Source organism: Chelonoidis abingdonii, chromosome 5, assembly GCF_003597395.2.
Source record: "Chelonoidis abingdonii isolate Lonesome George chromosome 5, CheloAbing_2.0, whole genome shotgun sequence".
In the NCBI taxonomy this organism is placed as follows: domain Eukaryota; kingdom Metazoa; phylum Chordata; order Testudines; family Testudinidae; genus Chelonoidis; species Chelonoidis abingdonii.
This window is the reverse complement of record NC_133773.1, coordinates 99,956,084-99,979,592: the sequence shown is the minus strand read 5'-3', so window position 1 is coordinate 99,979,592 and position 23,509 is coordinate 99,956,084. Positions and strand designations below refer to the sequence as shown.

At 41.2% G+C, this 23,509-nt stretch overlaps 1 protein-coding gene and 1 long non-coding RNA gene across 8 annotated transcripts in view; one reads left to right on the top strand and one right to left on the bottom strand.

Annotated features, from left to right (window-relative positions):
- The window catches only part of LOC142046898 (uncharacterized), a 31,790-nt gene extending 24,944 nt beyond the window's left edge, over window positions 1-6,846 (top strand). Inside the window, exon 2 of the long non-coding RNA XR_012655982.1 lies at window positions 6,473-6,846. This is a non-coding gene — a long non-coding RNA (uncharacterized LOC142046898). The remainder of the gene's footprint in view (window positions 1-6,472) is intronic.
- The window catches only part of APBB2 (amyloid beta precursor protein binding family B member 2), a 322,611-nt gene that overhangs the window by 41,216 nt on the left and 257,886 nt on the right, over window positions 1-23,509 (bottom strand). The window lies entirely within an intron of this gene.

Sequence of the window (23,509 nt, the reverse complement as noted above, 5' to 3'; positions counted from 1 at the left end):
GCGCTCTGACCGGGCTCCAGCGGGAGAGCGGAGTGCGCGAGCTTGACCGCGCTCCGTGGGTGCGGCAAGGCCGGCGGCTTCCGCCGGAGCGCGGCAAGGCCCGCTCTCCGTCGGAGCTCGGCCAGAGGGCGCAAGCCCCGCACACCCGGCTGGAGCTCTGGGCCTTTAAATAGCCCCCCTGGCCCTGGGACAGATGAGGGGGTGATTTAAAGTCCTGGGGCTCCAGCTGCCTCTGCCACCCGTCTTCAATAGCCGGCCGGAGCCCCGCCTCCCTCTTGCATTCCCGCGGCTCCGCGGCTATTTAAAAGGTCCCGGAGTAGAAGGGGTTTGGGGGCTACTAAAGGGCTGAGGTCCAGCTGCTTCTGCGTGCACCCCATGACCTGCCCACCAGTCGCCCCCCTGCTGCAGCCAGCTCTGCACCCGTGCCCACAGCCACCTCTGCCAAACACCCTGCCTGTCTTCCAGCCAACCCCTGCCCACACACCTGCAGCCCTGCCCAAAGCAGCCAGTCCCCCACACACTGTGCCCGCACCACTCTGACACTCTGCCCAGCCCACCTGCCTTTTCCAGTCAACCCCTTGCTGCACCCAACTGCGGAAGCCAGCCCACGCCACACCCACTTGTCTCCACCAGCCCCACATCCCTTGCCCTGCTGCAGCAGACCCCTACTCTCCAGTCAGCCCCTGCCCTGCCTTCAGCAGCCCATGTCACTGTGCCCGCAGTTCCAGGGCTTTACTGCAGGTGAGAAGCTGGAACCAACATGTGCACCCCCAGGGTGGTGGGACCACATAGTTGAACAGCAGTCTTTCTAACCATCAACAGCAATATATTGATGCATGTATATAATTTTTTAATTCATTAGTGTTTGGGAGCTAAATTAATGAAGAAATGGGAGAGTCTTTTTTCGCCCACTTTTTTTAAGTCATCCTTGATGTTTCGTTGGTAGTTTCATTCTTTGCTAGCCTTGGTTTCTTGCTTTCTTATTTGGCAGCTGTTCCTTTTTCATGGTTTCCTTAATCCTCCAGTCTTGCAACTTTTTTATTTCTGTGGATACAGATTCATAACTGCTTTCACCATCTCTTCTTAGTCTTCCTTGGTTTTTTCTTAGCTTTGCAGCCTTTCAGAAGTGCATGATGGAGCAGTATTTCAAGGTCACTTTAAAGAACACAGAGAGGATAAACTGTTATTCAGAGCCTGCATTGTTTTTAGAGTTTTGTAGACTACATTTTACACATTCTGAGACATAGCACAGAGAGGCCGCAGCTGCAGATAGAAATTCGAGATGGCGAGTTTCCCACACGCGGTCTACAGTGGAAGGGGGGCGCGTGGCTCACCTGGGGGAAGGGTGGGGTGTGGGGTTGCTTCACTGTGGAGACCATGGGGTCTGTGACTTGTGGAACAGAAGAAGCAGGCTACAGGGAAATAAACTGAACCCTACCACCGACATCATCTGCAGGCAGCAGTCTACTTCAGAGCCATCTGCACACCCAGCTCACCTTGCGGAAGGGTGGGGGTTGCTTCACCGTGGAAGCATGGGGTTTTTTCGTGACTTGTGGAAAGCTCAAAGAGCAGCTGCAGGAGAATAACAACCTACAGTCCCACATCCTGTCACAGCAGCTACTCCTCAGACCCTCTTGCACACGCAGTCACCTGGGAGTTGGTGGGGTGGGGGTTGACTGCTCATGTCTGGAAGCGATGGGTTCTTGGCATTGTGGAGAAGCAAAGAACAGTCTAACAGGAATTCAATAGGCTATTCACATCTAGGCATGCTTGCAGGCAGCCAACATCGCGTCCCACTGCTCCCAAAACATTTGCATCGCTTATATTAAAAGTTCTCTTACACGGAATAGGTCTCTTGCGGTTCTCACTGACAAGTCCAGCAGCTGCAACTGCTAGTCTTCTATCCTGCGCTGGGAAAATTAGTCCCTGCCTGCATGACCTCCTGAGGGAGTCTCCTAACACCTTCAGTAGCCTCCTCTCGGGTCTCTACAACTCCCCCTCTCTCCAGGCTCTGAGCCCAGAGACAGTGGAGTGCGAAGCGCATGACAGATGAGGCGGAAAAGGAATGCTGGGATAAGTCCTAATGCCTGGAGCCAATAAAAACCGCTGGTGTAGTGTCCACACTGATGACCAGCGCTTCATCCCCGCGCTGGTCTCGCTACACGGAGCAACCTCAGGCGTACAGCCAGCGCTGCAAACAGGGAGGTGCAGCGCTGGCTGATCTTTTAAGTGTAGACACCTGCTAAGTTGCAGCGCTGTAACCCCCTCGCCAGCGCTGCAACTTGCAAGTGTAGCCAAGCCCTAAGGAACATCTCAGCCGAAAGGATAGTTGCAGCAGGACTAGAAACAACTGCAGGATGTGGAGATGGGACTGAGCCCTATAGGGTTCAAACAGGAATAATCTGAAACACAGACACATAATGAGAGGGAGAAAACTGGAAAGCAGTAAATTCTGAAACAGTGAGGATATTAGGCATGAGTTTGCATTTGTTATGGGATATGGCAGTGAAAAGAGCTGATATATATTTGGGCCACAAACACCGAGGAGGTCAATGACCAAAGCTAGCTGATTACAATCCCTTCTCTATATAACTTCTATGAGCAGACATGGAATACTGCCTCCAATTCTGGGCACCTCATTACCAGAAGGATGCTGACAAACTGAAATACTCTGCTTTTCCAAATACTGGAGGATTTATAAGCTCTTAAATTTTATTTGCTTAAATCCATAGATGTGCATCTTCATATACTACTTCTCCAAAGCCAGCCTATGGAGTACAGAGAACGTACCTTTATGGTTTTGTTAAGCCACGTTTATGAACCGTAATAGTGTTTGACACAGCAAAATGCATATACAAAATGGATTCACTCTTTAACAGCTGAACACAACAGGACAAATAAAAAAAGAAACAATGTAACCTTTATCTCTGGATATTTGGAAATTTCTCTCAAAATTTAACACAGGACAAAATGCTTTTCTTTAGAGTCCAGCTAATGCCCATATTATATCTATTACATGTTTGAGAAATAAATTTGCTTGCATTTAAAAGAAAACAGAGATTTAGAGTTTTGTTTGTTTGTTCTGTTGTTTGTGTGTGAATGTAAAGTTACGCAGTTTTCTAACCTTATTTTCCACAGGCTTCAACCTCATTTTTTCCACTGAAGTCAATGGAACTAAAGTGATTTACAGCAGCTGAGCATCTGGCCCTGTGTCTCAGGGCTCTTCCCTCCACCAGATTTTAAAATCAAGTAAATCTATGGCTTTAGCTCTTGCTGTAAAAATCCCCGATTGATTACAGGCCAGACTGTGCCATCAATTTTTAAGCAAAAATTTCCACTGGAAGCAACAGGGATTTCTGCTTAAAAATTGATATCTTGTTCTGGCCCTATGTTCTTAATCATATCTTACATAGAAACCCTGTAACCTACTCAAGCTCTGTTTTTTAAATAAAATAAATATCTCAAACAGTTTGACACATGCTGTACGAAATCACTTAAAAAACCAAAATGGGACAATGAATTAAATCTATACTTAAAGACTGCACCAAGGCAGCAATGTCAGAATGACAGTTTGGGTGCTAAATATCATATTGATACTTGAAATGGCATAACTGCTCCTCTGCTGGGCCTCTATAAACCAAAAGTTCACTAGGCTAATAATTACAGAACAACAGTATAAGATTACTTCAGCATTTTTTCAGCATTCCCCTCAACCACAGTTCTAAAGGTATAGAAATTGAATGCAGGGCCTCAAATGAAGCAGTCAGCCCCACGGAGCATATCATCTGATATCTAAGGTACTTTCGGCTACGTCTTCACTACCCGCCGTATCGGCAGGTAGCAATCGATTGCTCGGGGAATCGATATATCGCGTCTCATCTAGACGTGATATATTGATCCCCGAACGCGCTTATATCGATTCCAGAACTCCACCAACCCGAACGGAGTTGTGGAGTCGACATGAGGAGCCGCGGACATCAATCCCGCGCTGTGAGGACAGTGAGTAATTCGATCTTAGATACTTTGACTTCAGCTACATTATTCACGTAGCTGAAGTTGCATATCTGAGATCGATTTTCCTCCGTAGTGTAGACCAGCCCTTCATCTGCCTAAGGTCACCTAATACAACCAGAATTCACCACATAATAGAATAGCATTGTTCCTGTCTCTGAAGAAACTCTGTAATTAAACATTAACAGACCATAAGAAGTTTGGCTTGTTGGGGGAAATGAATGGGTCTCGGCAGCAGAAAAAGAATTAACAAGGAATAGCAGACAACCTTTCCCCAATTCAGCAAAATGCCACTTCAAATGGCAAAGGTGTTATTTTTGACAGATTAGCAGATTCAATCATAAAACACATTTCCTTCCAGTGCAGCTATTTTAGAAATTTGCATAGGCATTAATCAGACAAAACCTCCGTGACACAGAATACAACCAAAATTATTAGTGTTGGTTTCTTTGTCAGGTACCAACTACTAATTTCAAAGATCTTTTAATTACATCCCATAATGGAGAAACCAAACTGAATATATCTCATGGATTTTTATTTCCTGGTTTAAACTGATTCGTTTAAATCTGACATGGACCGTTTCAGCCAAAAAATAAGGGTTCTCAAGAGGCCTCTCAAAATACAATGGAGCAAATTCTGTACTCAGTGACACTGGTGTAGTAAATTTGGATTAAAGCCATGTAAATCCTTCAAATCAGTGCAGTTACTCTGGAATTACACTAGTGTCAATGAGATCAGAATTTGGTCCACTACTATGTGTAGTTTTTATTTCATTACCTTAAAGCATAACAGCTCTGGAAAAACCTTGCTGAATAGGTTTACACAACATTGTAACAGTTCCAAGAATGTGTTTAGTCTATCAATACACATATAACTACCTAAATATTAATTCACACAGTTTCAATTGCTGTTTGGTCCTTCTAATTAATAATAAAACTGAGAAATATTTAAAACATTTATAGGTGTGGTTATTTTTGTTTATTGTTGAACATAATTTTTTATTCATAGCTGCCATAAAGCTTTTTTTTTTCAGATATACCAAACCAATATTATTATTAGAAAGATCCAAGTTACAGAAATAAAGCTACCGTTTTACAAATACACAATTTTAAACTAGCTCTTCTCTTAAGAAATGTTTTTGGGATAAACAACAGTACCCCTCCCACCTAAAGTTATTAAAATTATGTCAGTCATGAAGTAACAGCTACAAAAATGTATTTAAAGTCATAGTTTAGAGATAAAAGCCTCTTTGCATGTTTTATTGCACTAAATCAAACCTCAGAAATGCTTAACATCCTTTACATTGAGGAAACAAAAAATAGCACAGATATTAGGAAAGCAAAGAGGTTCCGCAACTAATGTTACAAATCCAACTGAAGAGTAACATTGCTGAGTTAAGCGGAGGCGGGGGGAAAAAGGATTAATGTTTGCCTTTCCTTCTCCCTTACCCAATATTATAATGAGGATTCACAGCTCTATAGCAATTATCAAATCAATGAAATTCACCCTGTTTCAAATTCTTCAGGAATACAGATAGGCTTGAAGAAGCACAGATTCATCCCTGAGCACCCAAGCTAATACATAACATTTAAATCATTTAAGTTTCTTCTTCTGTCAAAAGAGCCATAAACTGTCTCACATATACTGTACATTAATGTCTACCAAGAATTTGATGGGGCTATGGTTCTTCCATCTTTATGAAATGTTCACTCTTTATGAAGCTCTATAAAATTTCAAAATCAAAGACTCATGAATTAGAAATGAATAATTTCCATTGTCAAAGATCTATTGAAAAACAAGATAATGGTTAGCTATGGGTTAACAAGAAAGAAAATTACATAGGCACTATACATAAGCAGTAGCACACACAGATTTATATCATCCTTTCCAAATGAGCTTTCTGCAATATACTGTTAATCCATCTTTTTGCCTATTAACACAGCACTGGCAATAAAAACAAATTATGGCCAAGCACAACAGAATTACACACAGATTGAGGCAGGTTACTATGAAGCCAGCAATTGCAGCCAGCTTAGGAACAGGAATTCTGAACTGAACACTGACCAATGAATCTATCAAGCATCTCAAGGTCTAAGCTATGTTCATCAGTTTACCGCTTAAATGAGCAACATCTGTAGGGGAAGGAGGAGGGGAGGAGAGAAGCAACAAATACTTACAGCATACCATATATTCCCATATCTCTGCTACAATGCCTTTCTGAAGGTTGTTAAGTGTCAGCTCTTGAGAAAAGAAACCTGACTTGCCTTTGTCACACTAGAAGCTGTCATTTGCCTTGCAGGCAGCTACATAGGATCTTTAAACTAATGGACCACAGCTCTGAAAATACAGTGAGAGACAAAGGCTACTACTATGTTTCCATTGTGATGTATATGATGGGAGGAATAGGGTTGGGTTTGGGTTTTTGTTTTATTTTTTAAGTTTCTTACCTTTTTTATTGCAGCAAACAGGATTTTAATGCCAAGCACGTCAGATGCAACCACCCAACTCAATGCCCTGCCTGGTCCTGTTAAATGTACAGATGATGCAAACTGCTCTTGGATACAGCCATGTACTTGTACTTCAATGACCTGTGCTGAACACTCCTGGGAATGGTAGCTCATTCATTTTGTATCAAGTTGAACCAAATCCTGTCAGCTCCCACTCTCTTCATCAGGCCGCCCTCATTCTCTCTTCACTCACCGTGCATGGCTGTGCTGATTTGATACAGCTGTGAATGAGTGGATGCTGTCTCCTGAACTGCATGGCTCAGTCAGGGGTGTGTCTTTCTCCCTGTTATCACTCATTTTAACCATTTTTGTGTTCAGCACATTTTGGGCTGTGAAAAAAGTCTTTCCACTCTCTCAATACAATGTATTTACTGTAGATTATCTTTCTGTCCTGTACACACAATTAACTCTAACCTGCTGGACTAGAAGCAACCTTTTTGTAAAGCGGAAAGTGTGTAAAGGTTTCTCATTTTTGTTTCTTGCTGTGCATTAAACAAAACAGTTTAAACAGCATGCAATATAGAAAATTTAATGTTTTACAATGCTTTCTCTTTTTAAAAAGGCAGTGAAATAGCCAAATCTCAGTATGCAGAATTAGGCACAACTTCATTTACTTCAATGATGTTACATCTGCTTATGCTAGCAGTGAAATGAATCCTTGATCTGTATAAATATATACTTCAAATAATTTGATACTCCAAAATATGAATGCACAGTACTGTACATCTAATGTAAAGTGGGGTTCTGCTTTAAAGTGACTAAAAATGACACTCCAGGGTGCCAGGTTTATTGTCTTTCAGTGAGTTCCCTATCAAATATGCTCAGATAAAGTAAAAAAATATTTTATCTAATTGTCAGCCATGCAATATCAGCCTTGCTCTGAGAGTCTGGATAGAGTCTGTCCTTCATAAACATCACCATCAGATTTGGCAGGTCAAATTAAGCCTCAGTGACACCTGTGCAATCCCATTACATTCAACAGATTTTCAAAGTAGCAGCAGGTTGGAACTTAAATAATTCAGTTACTGATGCACAAGAAGAACAGATCCAGCTCCCTATTTCTTAGGTGTGTTGGATCTGTAGGGCTACCGGGAGTAAGGCTGTAAAATAATTTTTGCCACTATAGTAAGCTATGATGACTCTTGAGAGTCTTGATACAAAGAGGAGGCCAATAAATTGAGAAATGAGACGTCACTTTTAGACATTTTCAAAGCAGACGTGCAATTTAATGGACTGGTTAATTCTGTAAGGCCACACACTGCACTTGTTATCCAATTCCATTTGGCATTCAAGATAACTTGCTTAAGCTGCATGTGAAGGCAAAAGTACGGTAATTTGATATTTCTGAGGACTTCCCGCTCTACTGCTCTTCTCCTGTTAGTATAATCTTCTGTTTTATTTTCAACAGCCAAAGTACAACAGGATATGGTGGTTTTCCAATTAGCAAAAATGAAGAATTCGTAAGAACAATGTTAGACTCTGATTTAAATGGACACTAAGGAGAGAAACCAAGCTTTCCAGTTTCAACATGCTGACTTTGTTTTGTGTGAGCTGAGAACTTTCCATCCCTTAACCCCTTTCATTTGCTTTTACACAAGAACAGCAATTTAATGGAACAATGGAAACTTTTGGTACTGTGCCAAATGAGATATAAAGTAAGTCTCAATCAAACTGTCTTTTTTCTAAATGAGAAGAGGAGATAAATAAGTTTATACATATAAGCAAAACAATAGTCACACCAAGTAGAATTATGCCCTAAGAAAAGTAGAGCTGGTTGGAAAAGATTGTTGGTTTTTGCAAGAAATTTTGAATTTTTCCCCAGTTTTTCAATGAAAAACCAAAACTAAAAATTGTCACTGTCACTGAAAAAGAGGGGGAAAAGAAGAGGGAGAGAAGGAGCGGGAGAGAAGAAAAATGCCAAATGATGAAAATAGGTTGGTTTTTGAAAGCCAGATTTTGGTTTTGGAATGTATAGCATGAGGGTGTCTAAACTGGGACCGCCCTAGAATCCACTTCTCATGCAGTTGAGACTAAGGCTGCCTGGTGGGGTGGGGGGGAGCAAGTGGGGCAATTTGCCCCAGGCCCTGCAGGGGACCCCAGGAGAATATAGTATTCTATAGTACTGCAACTTTTTTTAATTTGCCCCAGGCCCCCTGAATCCTCTGGGCAGCCCTGGTTGGGACTCCCATCCCATTTAATAAAATAAGACCAGGGCAGACGTGTCTCCTCCCTTTCTCTCTCCATCTGTTTACAACACCCTGGGGCCACGATGACCCTCAGTTAAGAACCCATGGTCTAAATGATATCAGCATGTTAAATCTGACTGCTCACAAATATGTCCCATGATTTTGCTGAAAATCAAAGAGCACCCCATAGCTGTCTTATTTGTAAAAAAACCAAAAAATACAAAAACACTTTCATTCAAACAGTGCAGAATCTAAAGAGTGGTTTTAAAACTTGACACATTTTAAACACGCAGGAAGAGAGAAACTACTCTGCCTATTCAAAACAAACAAGCTGAGTCCTTCTAAGTTCAGGTTTGGAGGCCTAGCTCAAACAGTCTCAAATTAAAAATAAATCCCCCAAGATTACTTAATTTTCATTTAGGTTATCACATCTGTCATCTGTTATGCTCTTAAACAGGTTAGAAAATCAATTTAATTTCATTCTATCTCACATTTAAGCTGGATAATAACTCTTCCTTAATGTTACTTTATGCTCAGCAGCTACAAACCAGTTTTGTTTTGTTTGATCAGACTACCGTAAGCATTGCTCAGGGAACACACACGAGTTTATCAAAAGGATTTCCATACTGTTAACTTATTCAGGCTTTGTAGAGTCAAAGATACAGGCATAGAATTTGATGGGGGAGAAAGAATGTCTATATATTTCAATACCCAAAGTGATTTGAGATTAATTTCTAATCCCATGTTGAACTGGTATGTAGTACAGATAATTTCTCAAGCTTTTATATCCTTACCCTCCAGCAAAGATCCAGTTATGGATGAATATTTGACCCTGGCTACCCCATGCGAAGAAATAATTACCTAAATCACCATTAACATTCAGGCCTGCTTTCTTGACTCTCCTGCTGTAGTCTGTGTTTGTTGCTTCTAGTTGCTGGCCCACAGAAAGAATAAGGGCTATACCTCTCTTTCAGCTAAGGGAACTCCCCTGCAGCCTCAGTGGCAGAGGCAGCTTTTAAAACTGAAAAGCCAGAGTTTGGGTCCCTGCTAACCAAGTCTGTGCATGTGATTTGCTTAGTAATTAAAATTGTGCCTTTTGTCTGCAGTATTGCCAATCCTCAGCATTCAAAAATCATGAATCCTCTCCTACTCCCCCCCACAAAATCATACAACTGGCTTAAAAATCACAAGATTTTTAAAAAGTAATACATTTTGGGTTCTTTTTATTTGCCTCTGGCTTCTATGCCTTTACGACGCACCTGGTTCACTCTGTCAGGCATTTCTCCACAACTGTGAGGGCTAGAAAAGGGAACTTATTTAGCTTTTTAAACTAGAGTTCTTTGAGATGTGTGATCCCTATCTGTATTCCACAGTGGGTACACATGTGCTCCATGTGCCTGCGGCTGGAGAATTCTTGAAAGTAGGGTCAATTAGTTACGACGGGTAAGTAACTTCTGTTTCTTCTTCGAGTGCTGGTCCCTATGAGTATTCCACTGTGTGTGACTGACAAGCAGTGCTCTAAGAGGAGGATAGTTTGAGGATGCAAATGATATGACTGTTTGGAGAACCTGTATCCCAAAGCATGAGTCAAAGGGAGAGTTTTAGACCAAGGTATAATGTCTCGTGAATGCATGGATATAACTCCATGTTACTACCTTGCAAATATCAAGCAGGGGTACCTTGTGAAGTGATGCTACAAAGTTTGCCTGTGTTCTTGTAGAATGAGCCCTTATTCCATGTTGGGGAGACGGATGTGCCAACTGATAAAGTAGGATACAAACAGAAATCCACTTAAGAGATTCTTTGTGAGGAAATAATGTGTTCTCGGACTCATTCCACTACAGCAACAATCTAGGTGACTTTTTGATCTGTTTCATTCTCTGTGGGCAAAATGCCAAAGCTCTTCTCATCTTAGGGGAATGAAGACTTTTCTTTCTGTTTGAAGCATGGGGCTTCAGAAATTACACAGGTAAGAGAATAGATTGATTAGTGAGATATTCTGAAACTACTCTGGGGGTGAATTTCGGGTGCAGTTGTAGCGAAACTTTGTCGTTATGGAACAGTTTGTATGGGCAGGGGTGTGTCTGCCATTAGCATCCCAAGTTCACCTGCCCTTCTGGCTGAGGTGATTGCAATTAGAAAGGCTATCTGCATTGACAGATGAGGTTTGGAGAACCTGTATCCCAAAGCATGAGTCAAAAGCGGAGGTGAGTGCACAAAGTTAAGGGGTTTTCTTTGTTACTGGTGGAAGATTCTGATTAAAACTTTTAGGAACCTAGACATTATTGGGTGAGTAAACACAGAATAGCCCTCTGCTGGTGGGTGGTGTACTGATTTCCACCAAGTGAACCTGTAGGGAGTTAAGGGAAAGACCCTTATGGATAAGGAGGTAATCCAGGATAATAGGAATATCTGCTGACTCTAGAGACATATGGTCTTGCTGAGCTCATACAGAGAAACATTTCTATTTGCCTAAATGACTTTTTCTGGTGGAGTCTTTTCTGCTATTATTAAGAATAGTTTGCACAGTTTCAGAGAAGGAACACTGTAAGTTCAACAACCATCCCAATACCAAGCTGTGAGATGAAAGGCACCTGAGTTGGGGTGTCTGACTGTATCATTCTCATGCATCGAGAAATAAATAAATAAATAAAATTGGAGATGTACCTATCTCCTAGAACTGGAAGGGACCTTGAAAGGTCATTGAGTCCAGCCCCCTGCCTTCACTAGCAGGACCAAGTACTGATTTCTGCCCCAGATCCCTAACTAGCCCCCTCAAGGATTGAGCTCACAACCCTGGGTTTAGCAGGCCAATGCTTAAACCACTGAGCTATCCCTCCTCCAAAGATCTAGAAAGGGCAGAATGCTGATGAGTAGGCAAGTTCACAGTGGTAGGAGATTTAGGAACCAGAACTGTCTGAGCCATTTGGTTATGATGAAGATGACTTTCCCTTCCAGTTCTAGGAGATAGGTATATCTCCTATCATTATTATTAGTAAAAACTTCTGTTGATAAGGGAGACAAGCTTTTGAGCTTACATAGACATCTTCTTTAGTTTGTTTTAAAACAGCTTGTTTAAAACTCTGAAATATTTACAGACTTGAAGATAAAAAGAAGCTCTGGACACTGGGAGGATGCTGACTCAGGCGATGAGGTGTAAGAAGGAACTAAAGAGGCAGTGGTTCCACACCATGCCCTTGTACCCTTGACACAGAACATGAGAAGAGCAAGGTAAAACGTGCAGGCACAGACCAATGGACGTTACTTGCAAAAATTCTCTGGTCTCAGACACATGGAATGCATGTATACCCACAGTGCAATGCAGATAGAGACCGGCACTTGGGGAATAATTTGCCTTTTTTCATTTTTAAATGAAAGCTGATGTTTTCACACAGCCACTTGCCTTCAGGAGCTGGTGCTTTAGGAAAAGATACCAAATATCATAAGAATCACAACAAAATCATGCAAGCTGGGAACATTCAGTGTCTGCGGCCCATGACTTTGTTACATACTCCTTCCTAGGGTGCTTGCCATCCTTAACAGTCATGAACAGAAGCTAGCAAAGATGAAACAGACCAAGTCATACTGCCCTATCCTTATTAAACTGACACATTAGCATCGTGGCTGAAACACAAGTCCCAAGACTGAAGATGCATTGTAGCATGAGCAAAGCTAAGGCGATCCACAACAAGCAAGCCTGCAGCAGGTAATGGGTGACATTGTCTGCTGCATTCCAACCTCCTTGCAGAGCACAAAGCCCAAACCAGCCAAATCTGACCAACTGAGAAAGCTTCAGAACTGGGGGAGCTAGAGAGCTGGCAAAGAGTCAGCATACTCAATGCTGGTGAACAAGGTGCACTGGGATATATCAGAAGTGTGGAGAGAGAACACTTTGCTCTAGCTATCCCCAGCTAGCATGATAGAGAGATTGTACTAGCTAGTCCGTCCAATCCCCGCCCGGTTGCGGTATTCTATGCTAGGGCTGTTGTTGGGGCTTAGCCAAACAGAAAACCAGGAAGTGGATACTTGGCACAGCAGAAAATCTGGGCAAGAGTCTGCATAGCGGACAATAATGACTGTTCTAGCTGACTTGCAAGTTATGTTATCACTGGATAAGGAGGCATCCTTTGACTAGGTAGAGTAAATCAACTTCTCTGCAGAACACAGAAAACTCGGAATAGGGCCACATTTCCGAAAATGGGTCAGTAATATATTCCTATCCGACAGTTAAAGTTTTAATAAATGCCTGCAAATCAAAAAGATTTACTCCAAAAAGAAAGTTCAAAATATCATGTCACCCATAACTTTGCTCCCGGCAATGGAGTCTTCAGTTCAAACAAAAAAATAAAGGGTAGCATTATCAACAGATAAGGCGCTAAAGGCAAACCTCCTGCACTCATGCAAAGAGCTCAGTAAAATCTTAAGGTTTCCTACATATTTTGACAAAAATTAAAGCTAGATTATGTGGACAAGGGACCTGGAAGGGTGCTGTAGTTTTATCTGTTTGAATGTTAGCTAAGTGGTATTTTATGTCTTCATGTTGTGAAGGATTCAGAGTTTCTTAGTAGATGGACAGGGAGTTATTCTATAAAAATTATACTGTAACATGATGTCATGCTACAGTTGAGCTGTGGGCCCAGACTTGCAGGTCTGCTCTATGTCTAAGACAAAACACTTTCAATATGTATCACAGCCACCTCACTAATGGAATTTAAGCATCATTTCCTCTCTAAAGAGATCCACAACAGCACTTTAAAATTATCAAGATGCTCTGGTCCCAGGAAACAACGGCTATTTTCTTTTAAACACAAAGGTGATCTAGAGAGCAATTATTTACTTTTCTAGTAAGCCGACAAAAATGTACAAAAATGAGTATTTTCCCTACCTAAACCATTTATTTCACAGTTCCAGGTACTGCCTATCTGTTTCTCAGATGAGTTTTTCATAGGTATGCTTGAAGGAATTTGTTTAGCTTCTTAAGACGGGGCATAAAAGAACAGGTGAGAACTACATCTCAATAAATGGAGAAAGATAGGTGCAAAAATCAACCCTGTACAACTTAGCAAATTGAACTAGCCTGGCCTCAAAGACCTTGAAAAATACTGAATACTGCTCACAGAGTTATCTTCAGGGAGCTACCATCTAGATAAACATTTACCACTGTCCCAGACACTGCTATTAGTCAATAACAAATGTTCTACACCGGAAGTGCCCACTTTAACAAGATGTAGCTGTCATAGGGTAGCCCAGCTTGGCATGCCCTCCTGTTGCAGGCTGCAGTATGACAGCACACCTGCCTGGACTTTCCTTCTCAGGTGACCCAACAACTTAGCTTCAGGCTTTCTTGTCACAATGCTACTCATCCTTAGGGCTGGTTTATCACAACAACATAGTCCAAATAATTCATAACAAAAATCCCACGTGTGGTCCATTTCTCATCCCAGCATAGTCATTAAAACTCAAGACATCTTGTACCTCGATGCCCCACATACTGGTGCCTTCGACCATGCCCAGACTCTGACAGTCCTCTCCCGTCCTTATACTAGAACAGCCACCCCAGCCCTTCCCAGCAGGCATCTCCACAGCTTCTGTGCTAGGAACATCCTTGCTGGGGGGCACCTCTCTTCTTGGGTCTCTCACATTTTCACTGAGTCCAGCTTTGTGGTCCTGGAGATGTCAGTGAGTAAACTCCTCTGCTGCTCCCTTGCCCTCAGCCCTCTCTGGCCCTGGCTCTCTGCCAGTCAGCAAACCCTCTTGTTGTTCTCCTGCCTTCTCCCAGGAACCGCCTATTTCTTTCTGGGAGTTCCAGAGTCCCCTGATTTCTGGCAGCGATCATCTGCCCTTCCTGACTGAACCAGTCTGCTCTGACTCAGTGGGACTCCCTCTCACTGGGTCTCTCCCTGATCCTTTACAACCCTTTGTGCTGGCCCACCCTCTTAATTGGCTAAATAGGAACACCTGCTCTGGCACAAGAGTTGGACCTACTTCATTTACTGGGACCAACCATCCTCTTCTTAGGTACCAGTGACGGGGAGCAGTGCCGGGCAGAAGCCGGTGCCAGCGGTGTGCTGTGCTCCCAGGCCGAGGTGCTGGAGGAAGAATCTGGCCGGGAAGGCTCGGATGCCAAGTGGAAAGCAGCCTCTATGAGAAGGGCCCTGAAACGAACATCTTGCTCTGAGTTTTGGGACAAAAGTTCTTAGTGATGTGACACTTATTCTTCACATGTGATTCCCCCACGCACTTGAGGAAGCTGCTATGGAGGTCAATAACAGGCATTGGCCTGTTGCAGTCAGAGCAGGGCTTAAAACCCAGAGACTGGGCTTGCCCCGGCTGAGGCAAAGTTCACACTGTGTCTCTATCTCTAACTTCACTACTTAACAACTACTTACTAACTAACTACGGTAAACAAACTATTTACAAGGCCTTAAGGCTCAAAGACTGAAGTAGAAGAACTGCTAACTCTTGCAAGGCAAGGGAAAGGTACTCCGACTAACCACCATGGGCGGTACGAAGGAACGGAGAGGATGTAGGGCCAGCAGCACCTAATATACCGATGCATGAGCGCAGCACTCAAAAAGGCGCCACAGCCAACTCTATGGATACCGCTAAGGCAAAAATCTCCAACAGCCGCGCACATGGGCGTGCACTCACCTAGAATGGAATCGACATGAGCAAGCACTCGAAGAAGTAGTAAAAAGTAGATATGGTTTCCTCCGTATTTGCAGCACTTCCTACTGCTTACTCTATAGGGAATACCTAGAGAATACTGAGAATAGCTCTATTTGAAGTGATTGTTAAGTTTTTAAGGACAGCCACTGTATCGCTGGTACAGAACTTAACTATGCAGTATAACAAAATGGTTTTTTTAAAAACTTCAGTATAGTGACAACCCTACAATCACGTCCCCATTTCTTCCCCTACTCTAATACTTTGTGACCCATCTAGATTCTCCACTGTCTACCTATCCCTCCTTTTTGAAGTGCTCTGTTCCAAAGAACAGAAGTGCTCCTTCTTTCCAAAACAGATTCTTTTTCTCCTTCCCCACTCTCATCCCACTTCTCTCCCACCATTAGATCCTCCTCACCATTGCTAAAAACAAAGTTACCTTATTTTGCTGCTACAGTATTTGTAAGGGTGTTGTTTGTGTGTAAGTCAAGCGCTTGTTACCATAGATCTGTGGTTCCACAGGCTAGGATTTTCCCTAGACATGCACTTCATTCTGGGACATTAGTCAGAAGGGAAAGCCCTGATCCACAGAGAATGAGATAGAGCGACACACCAGGCTCACATGTAAAGATGTACACGTAGGTAAGTGTACATTTTAATACATCTGACATACTTATATTTTCTTCTGGTGGTGGCATTAGGCAGAAAGGACTGAAGGCTTGTCTACACCACAAAGTTGCACCACTAAAACTTAAGGTGTGAATTTAAATCAATATAGGTAAGCCAGCGCAAAAGGCTGTGTGGACACTTTCATTTTGGTATAAGGATGGCTTATTTTGGTTTAGCTTAAGTCATTAAGGAACAAGTTTAACTAAACTAAAATAAGCCACTCGAACTAGAATAAGAACATACACACAGCCTTTTGCATCAGTTTAATTAAATTGATTTAAAAACTGATTGAGGTTACACCAATGCAGCTTTCTCATGTAGACAATTCCTCCGAAATGACCTTATTAACAAGAGTGGGGAAGTGCTATGGAAGTACCCAGATATGCAGCTGCATTGGGGAAAAGGAGGAGAGAGAAGATGGCTATTTCTCACCAGGAATATCAAAACCAAATCAACTGCACTCCCATTGAGAATGTGGCTCAGAAAAGCCACTAAGGTCCCCTTCCTTCAATACAATCTCTACCCTATGCCCTATTAGTATGATGCCTTGGAGTTTTGTCCTTACTCCAAGGTTACAAGGGCCTAGGGGATTGAGTAATACTGATTAATGGTGTATCAGGTTTGGAAGATTCAAGCTATAATTACGCACTCTTAGAACTGGTGTTATCTTTTCAAAAGAGCCAGGTGCACAAACCCTGCTCAAATCTACTTCATTTTCAACCCTTCTTGGCCAAGTAATTTAATTCAAAATACTAAATTTATAATTCATAGTCTAATATAGCTTGATTAGCTTTCAGCTCTCCTGGTATTTAAAGCCCTTTATGGGATTAGCCCTAGGAACCTGAGAGATCATAACACCAGGACATCAGATATATAGATAAAAAGTTTTATAGTGTTTCAACCAGTATTTTAAAGGGATGCTGATAAACTTGAGAGGCCCCAAGATATTGTTATCTGAAAAATATATAAAGCACTGTAAAATGGCATTCTAAACCATTCTCTAGCTCTAAAGATTTACACTCTATTGTTTGTACCTGGAGTATTTTATAGCAAGGGGAACAAAGCATCAAAATTGTAGTGGGAAACCCAAACTCCACAATGCTCGTGTAGGCTGATCGGTGTCTCTTTTCTTGGTTGGGTAATGAAGAGAATGGAAGGCTCTTCACCGTGGTTCAAACCAAGTAGTGTCCATCAGGCAGTCTCTATCTGGGAATATGGTTACTCCATCCACTGAACTCCTGCAGCTTCCAGCCACGTCAGTGTGGAAGCTCCCCTGAGACTTTTTTCTTCTTCCAATGTAGTTTCTTTTCCCCAGATACCTTTCAAGAGTATCTCAACCCTCTTTAGCTTGACAGTGCACTCAAATCTAAAAATAAAATATTTAATAGGGCTGTCAAGCGATTAAAACAATTAACCGTGATTAATCGCACTCTTAAAAAACAATAGAATACCATTTATTTTAAATATTTTAGGATGTTTACTACGTTTTCAAACATATTAATTTCAATTACAACACAAAATACAAAGTGAACAGTGCTCACCTCATATTTATTACAAATATTTGCATTGTAAAAAACTTTTTTTCATTTCACCTCATACAAGTACTGTAGGACAATCTCTTTATCATGAAAGTTGAACTTACAAATGTAGAATCATGTACAAAAAAACCTGCATTCAAAAATAAAACAATATAAAACTTTAGAGTCTACAAGTCCACTCAGTCCTACTTCTTGGTCAGTCAATCGTTCAGACAAACAAGGTTGGATACAATTTGCAGGAGATAATGCTGCCTGTTTCTTGTTTACAATGTCACCTGAAAGTTAGAACAGGCATTCACATGGCACTGTTGTAGCTGGCATCGCAAGATATTTACATGCCAGATGTGCTAAAGATTCATATGTCCCTTCATGCTTCAATCAGCATTCCAGAGGACATGCTTCCATGCTGATGACGGGTTCTGCTTGATAATGATCCAAAGCAGACACATGTTCATTTTCATCCTCTGAGTCAGATGCCACCAGCAGAAGGTTGATTTTCTTTTTTGGTGGTTTGGGTTCTGTAGTTTCTGCATCAGAGTATTGCTCTTTTAAGACTTCTAAAAGCACGCTCCACCCCTCGTCCTTCTCAGATTTTGGATGGTACATCAGATCCTTAAACCTTGGGTCGAGTGCTGTAGCTATTTTTACAAATCTCATATCTGTACCTTCTTTGCATTTTGTAAATCTGCTGTGAAAGTGTTCTTAAAACGAACACGTGCTGGGTCATCATCTGAGACTGCTATAACATGAAATGAATGCAGAATGCGGGTAAAACAGAGCCGGAGACACACAATTCTCCCCCAAAGAGTTCAGTCATAAATTTAATTAACACATTATTTTTTTAATGAGCGTCATCAGCATGGAAGCATGTACTCTGGAATGGTGGCCGAAGCATGAAGGGACATATGAATGTTTAGCATATCTGGCATGTAAATACCTTGCAGCACAGGCTACAAAAGTGCCATATGAACACCTGTTCTCACTTTCAGGTGACACTGTAAATAAGAAACAGGCAGCAGTATCTCCCATCAATGTAAACAAACTTGTTTGTCTTAGTGGTTATCAGACTAAGAAGTAGGACTGAGTGGACTTCTAGCCACTAAGGTTTTGCTCTGTTTTGTTTTTGAGTGCAGTTATGTGACCAAAAAAAATCTGCCTTTGTAAGTTACACTTTCAGGATAAAAAGACTGCACTTCAGTACTTGTATGAGGTGAAATGAAAAATACTATTTCTTTTGTTTATCATTTTTACAGTGCATATATTTGTAGTAAAAAATAATAATATGAAGTGAGCACTGTGCACTTTGTATTCTGTTTCGTAATTGAAATCAATATAGAAAATGTAGAAAAACATCCAAAAATATTTAACAAATTTCAATTGGTATTCTATCGTTATAAGTGTGATTAATCGCAATTAATTTTAAAAATCATCATTAAATTTTTGAGTTAATTGTGTGAGTTAACTTCGATTAATTGACAGCCCTAATATTTAATAAACGATAGTGCTATCATTTGGGCCAAAATTTTCAAACCTGAGTGCCTAAAGTCAGGCTCCTAAATCTGTATTGAGGCATTTGCTTTTCAAAGGTAGTGAACACCCACAAATCCCATTGAGGTTAACGGGCATTGCAGGTACTCCACACTTCAGAAAAATCAGGCATTGTTATTTAGTTGCCTAAATAGGGATACAGGGTTCTATTTTTAAGGCTCCCAGGTTTTGAAAATTTGGGCCACTGTGGTTTATTCCATCTCATTTATGTTTTTATTGTTCTAAATGTTCTTCCAGTTTTCCTACCTTCCCCCAACCATAGAAATTTCTTCCCCACCTCTTTCTCTAGAGCAGTGGTTCTCAACTATTTACCATTGTGGGCCGCATCCAAATACTGCCTGTATGGCCCTGAGGCTCTCACATGGGCCACAACTCTGCGCTGAGGTGGAGAACCACTGCTCTAAGGCTATGTTTCAGGCACGTACATTTCACCACTGTTACTACCTACTGGTCTTATTTTAGTGAGTTATTTTGATTCAGAGTGTCTCCCTCTATTCCCTTTACTGCCTGTCTGTCTCTTTTCCCAACAGCAGGTTTCTAAGCAGGCTAGATCTCATCATCTTTGTTTCCATGTACCTCATTCTCATGTTTTTTTCTCTGTCTAGCTCCTTCCCTTTCTGCGATAGTCTTTATACTTCCTAGTCTCTCTTTCCCAGCTGTGTGCACCAAAAAACAACTCAGATGGATGAAAGCAACCAACATTAAGAGAACAATGGGTGTGGAAAATGTAGGATATTTCACCTTTGTGACACAATAATTGGCAAAATATCAGTACGGCATGTGAGGGAGCATAATTCTATTACCTTCTATGTACTTACATAGTAGTCAGCTCCTATCACTATAGGATCTGAATGACTCCCAAGCATTTAAAAATAAAACACCAACAATCATCACTCTCTCTTCATTCCTAGCTTGTCACACCAATAACTCAATAAATGTACAGGCTTTTCTGTTTCTTTTGTGTGTGAGTGATCAAGTAATTGGCTGAAAGCTCAATTGAAGAAATTAGTTTTACATCTAGTTCTGAGCGCAGCGAGCCCTACGATTAATCTAATCTCTTGTGGGAGTTGGTTCCATGAACAGTTCCTGTGAAAGTTCAGCTTCCAGCATGCATGAACTTCTCCCTGTTGGCTGACAGTGGCGTTCTTCAGGTGAAACATAGCTGTCGTATGAAGTCATGGTCACAGAGGGAATTATGATCTCTCACGTTGCTAGGGCGAATCCCATGAAGGGCTTTAAATACCAGTAGAGAGCCTTTGAACCTGACTCCTCAGTGAATGGGGAGCAGCAAAGAGAGGAGAGAATTGGGGGAAATGTATTCGACCTCTGTTATTAAGTGGCTGGGCTGCTGCCTTTTGTACCAGATGGAAATTTATGTTCATAAAGCACAGAAGATGAAGGAGTGCAGCTGTGTGAGAATGTCCATGTGCTGCCCCTTTACCATTCTATATACCAGAAATTGCCAGCAGTGGTAACAAAATCACGCCACTCACAAGTGAAAAAAGTCACATTTCACAGTTCTAGGAGGCTTACGCTTTCACAGTTGTGAAATCAAAGCTCTGAAACAGGGCACTTTTTAAAGTGAGGAAAAGTACAAGTCAAGGTTCACTGTTTTTAAGCACTGACTGCAGTATGTACAGTACATGAAGTGAAGTTAAACATACGATTACGATTTGCAGGCTTACTTCATATGTCACAATCTCACCCCCCAACAATGAGCTGTTCTTTACTGCCTTGAAATCAAACAAAACTGAAGTGACATTTAAGATTTTACTTATTTTTTAATATTTCCTACTGTGATTCTCAATCATGCTGCCAGGACAAAGGGAGATTTAACTGATGACTAAGAAAAATGGGTTTCATCCTGAAAATTATGTGTATCTTTCATGCATATGAAACAGAAAATAGGACAGGAAGAAGGATATATACACATTACTTTCTTTTTGCTCTCATAATTATCACAAAGTCATAGCACTCTGATGTGTGTATATAATCAAATACAAGCAGCAAAGAGTCCTGTGGCACCTTATAGACTAACAGATGTATTGGAGCACAGAGTCACAGCATGGTACATATGTATTTGTACATACACACACACACACATCCCCTCTCTTATAGGAACTCGTTTGGTTAACCACTTTATAAAAGGTAGAATAGTCTTTCTTAAGGTTAGATTACTTCATCAAAAAGTATTAGTGTCAAGGCATGATTAACTGAAGGCAAGAAAATCACGTTTCAACATATAAAATAATCACACAGTTTAAGTCAGCAAAATGGTCAAGTAAATCCTGAAGCTTCTCCTTATCACAGAACTGTATTAAAAAGAAATTAACTCTAGAGGTCTAGTTAATAGCGTTGTGTATGGAGAGAATATTAGAGTCTCCCAGGAGACTCTTCTGCCTGAGGTGAGCTAGTAGACATATACTCAGATTAAACTTTCATGAGCAGATCTCTATATTTCATCAATCTTTCACTACCGCACAGTTTAGAAAATCACCGGTCAGGTATCATTAGAAAACCTTTCATCTTTCCAACACAAAATCCAATCAAATTACTACAAGGAAAATACTGTTAAAAATGAGGACCTGGAGAGAGCAATGATGTTTTCATAGCTCAATATGCAAAATGTTTGAGTTTCTGTATTGTTCTAAATGATCACTTCCTTTCACAATAAACAGAAGTGAATATGTGTATTATGAATGGCACTACAGGACTTCGAAAGCAAGTCATTACTGCATATTAATATATTAACAACATCCACATGCAACAAGATTATATCAGAGCATTTCATGCCAGAAGTAACAATTTTACAGACTTCCTTAAAATTAATCCACACAGGACACAAAAAAGAGATTATGCATTTGTGTGTCTCCTAATCTTTCTCTCTCTCTCTGTTTTCTCTGATGATGGCAGCTTCTCCCTCTACCTGTATGCAAGAAGTCCTCTGATTTCACCCGGTTGAGGACCAAACAGACTACTTGCCAGGATGAGCTCACGCCTGCACTTACCTTTATATACAAAAGGGCAGGGGAGTGACATCCAATTGAATACAGAGATGTATATCCCAGGGACCACAGGTTGCAGTATGTTCAGGTTATATCCCAAGTGTCCTGCATCTAACTGTGACCCACACAATAGAGCACTTGACCTCTCTAACTTAGGAGTCCAACCATAGCTCAAGTTCTCTCTTGTCACAAATGCCCCTTCTCTGGCTACTGGGGCTTGCTCAGCAAACCTTGTATTATTTATGCTGTCCTTCAAAGAACAGTTACTGCATGGAGCCTCTGTTACCCCCAAATTCTCACTTTAATTTTGGTGATTCATAGCTGTAATTTTGCTCATGCTGCTTTGTTTTGAAAAAAAATTACCTGCTAATTAACAGCACATACTGTATTAGTTTATTTATAGGCAATGGTTGTATTGTTTGTTCTAGAACCCTCTCTAACCCAATAGATGAATAAAAATTTAAACAAACTTAATTTGAGAAAAATGTAGGTAAGCTCCAGGTCTAAACACCTGAAAGAAGACGACTTTGTACAGTATTTAAAATATGTGTAGCCTCTTTACCAAGATTCATACAAGGAAAAGAAAAAACCTGAAGGCTCTGGAAGAGAAGCTAATTTTGATGAAAAAGCGTAGCTCATAGCACACTAAATCTGAAGGGACATTTTTGTATGTGACAGCAAATGAGATATTGTGGGCTGTTTTTAGTTCCATGTTTATACATTAAAGCTTCAATAATTCTGTTTTCTCCTTGCTGTTATCAACAGCAATGAATCAGAAAAAGTAATTTATTGTGCAAACAAGAAATACTCAATTATAATACAAAACAGCCAAATTTCTCTTCTGATGTTAAGGAGAGAAAATTGGTTTGATCATCTCTGACATGGTTTTCTGTATTGCTGATGTCACAAATAAAGTCACTTTTCAGCAGGAGACAGCACAGACATTACTTTACTTAAAGATTAACTAAGATCTGTATTTCATTATCTATAGCAAATAAACATTTCTTATCATGGGTAGATGAGAGTAATGATGCTTTGGGCAGGGCTGCAATTCAGCCCCTGGGCAGGACATGCTACTGCAGTGGGCTGGGATTGCAGTTACTGCCCCTATGTGCCTTGTGCATGGAGGGTTTTGTATCAGTGGCCTCTCCTCCAGGTCATCCCCAATGAGCCCATCTGCACTGATCTATTTGGATCAGATATGGAGACCACCTGCTCTGCACTTGCATGCTCGCTCTTTCTCTCTCTCACCTCTCCCACCCATTAGGTGGCTTACATGGTACAGTGCGGCTCATGCACGCCTCTCCACCCCTGGAAAACTTCATCCAGCAGTACGTGAACTTTCTCAACATTGCAGTGAGCAAAATGAGTACAACTGT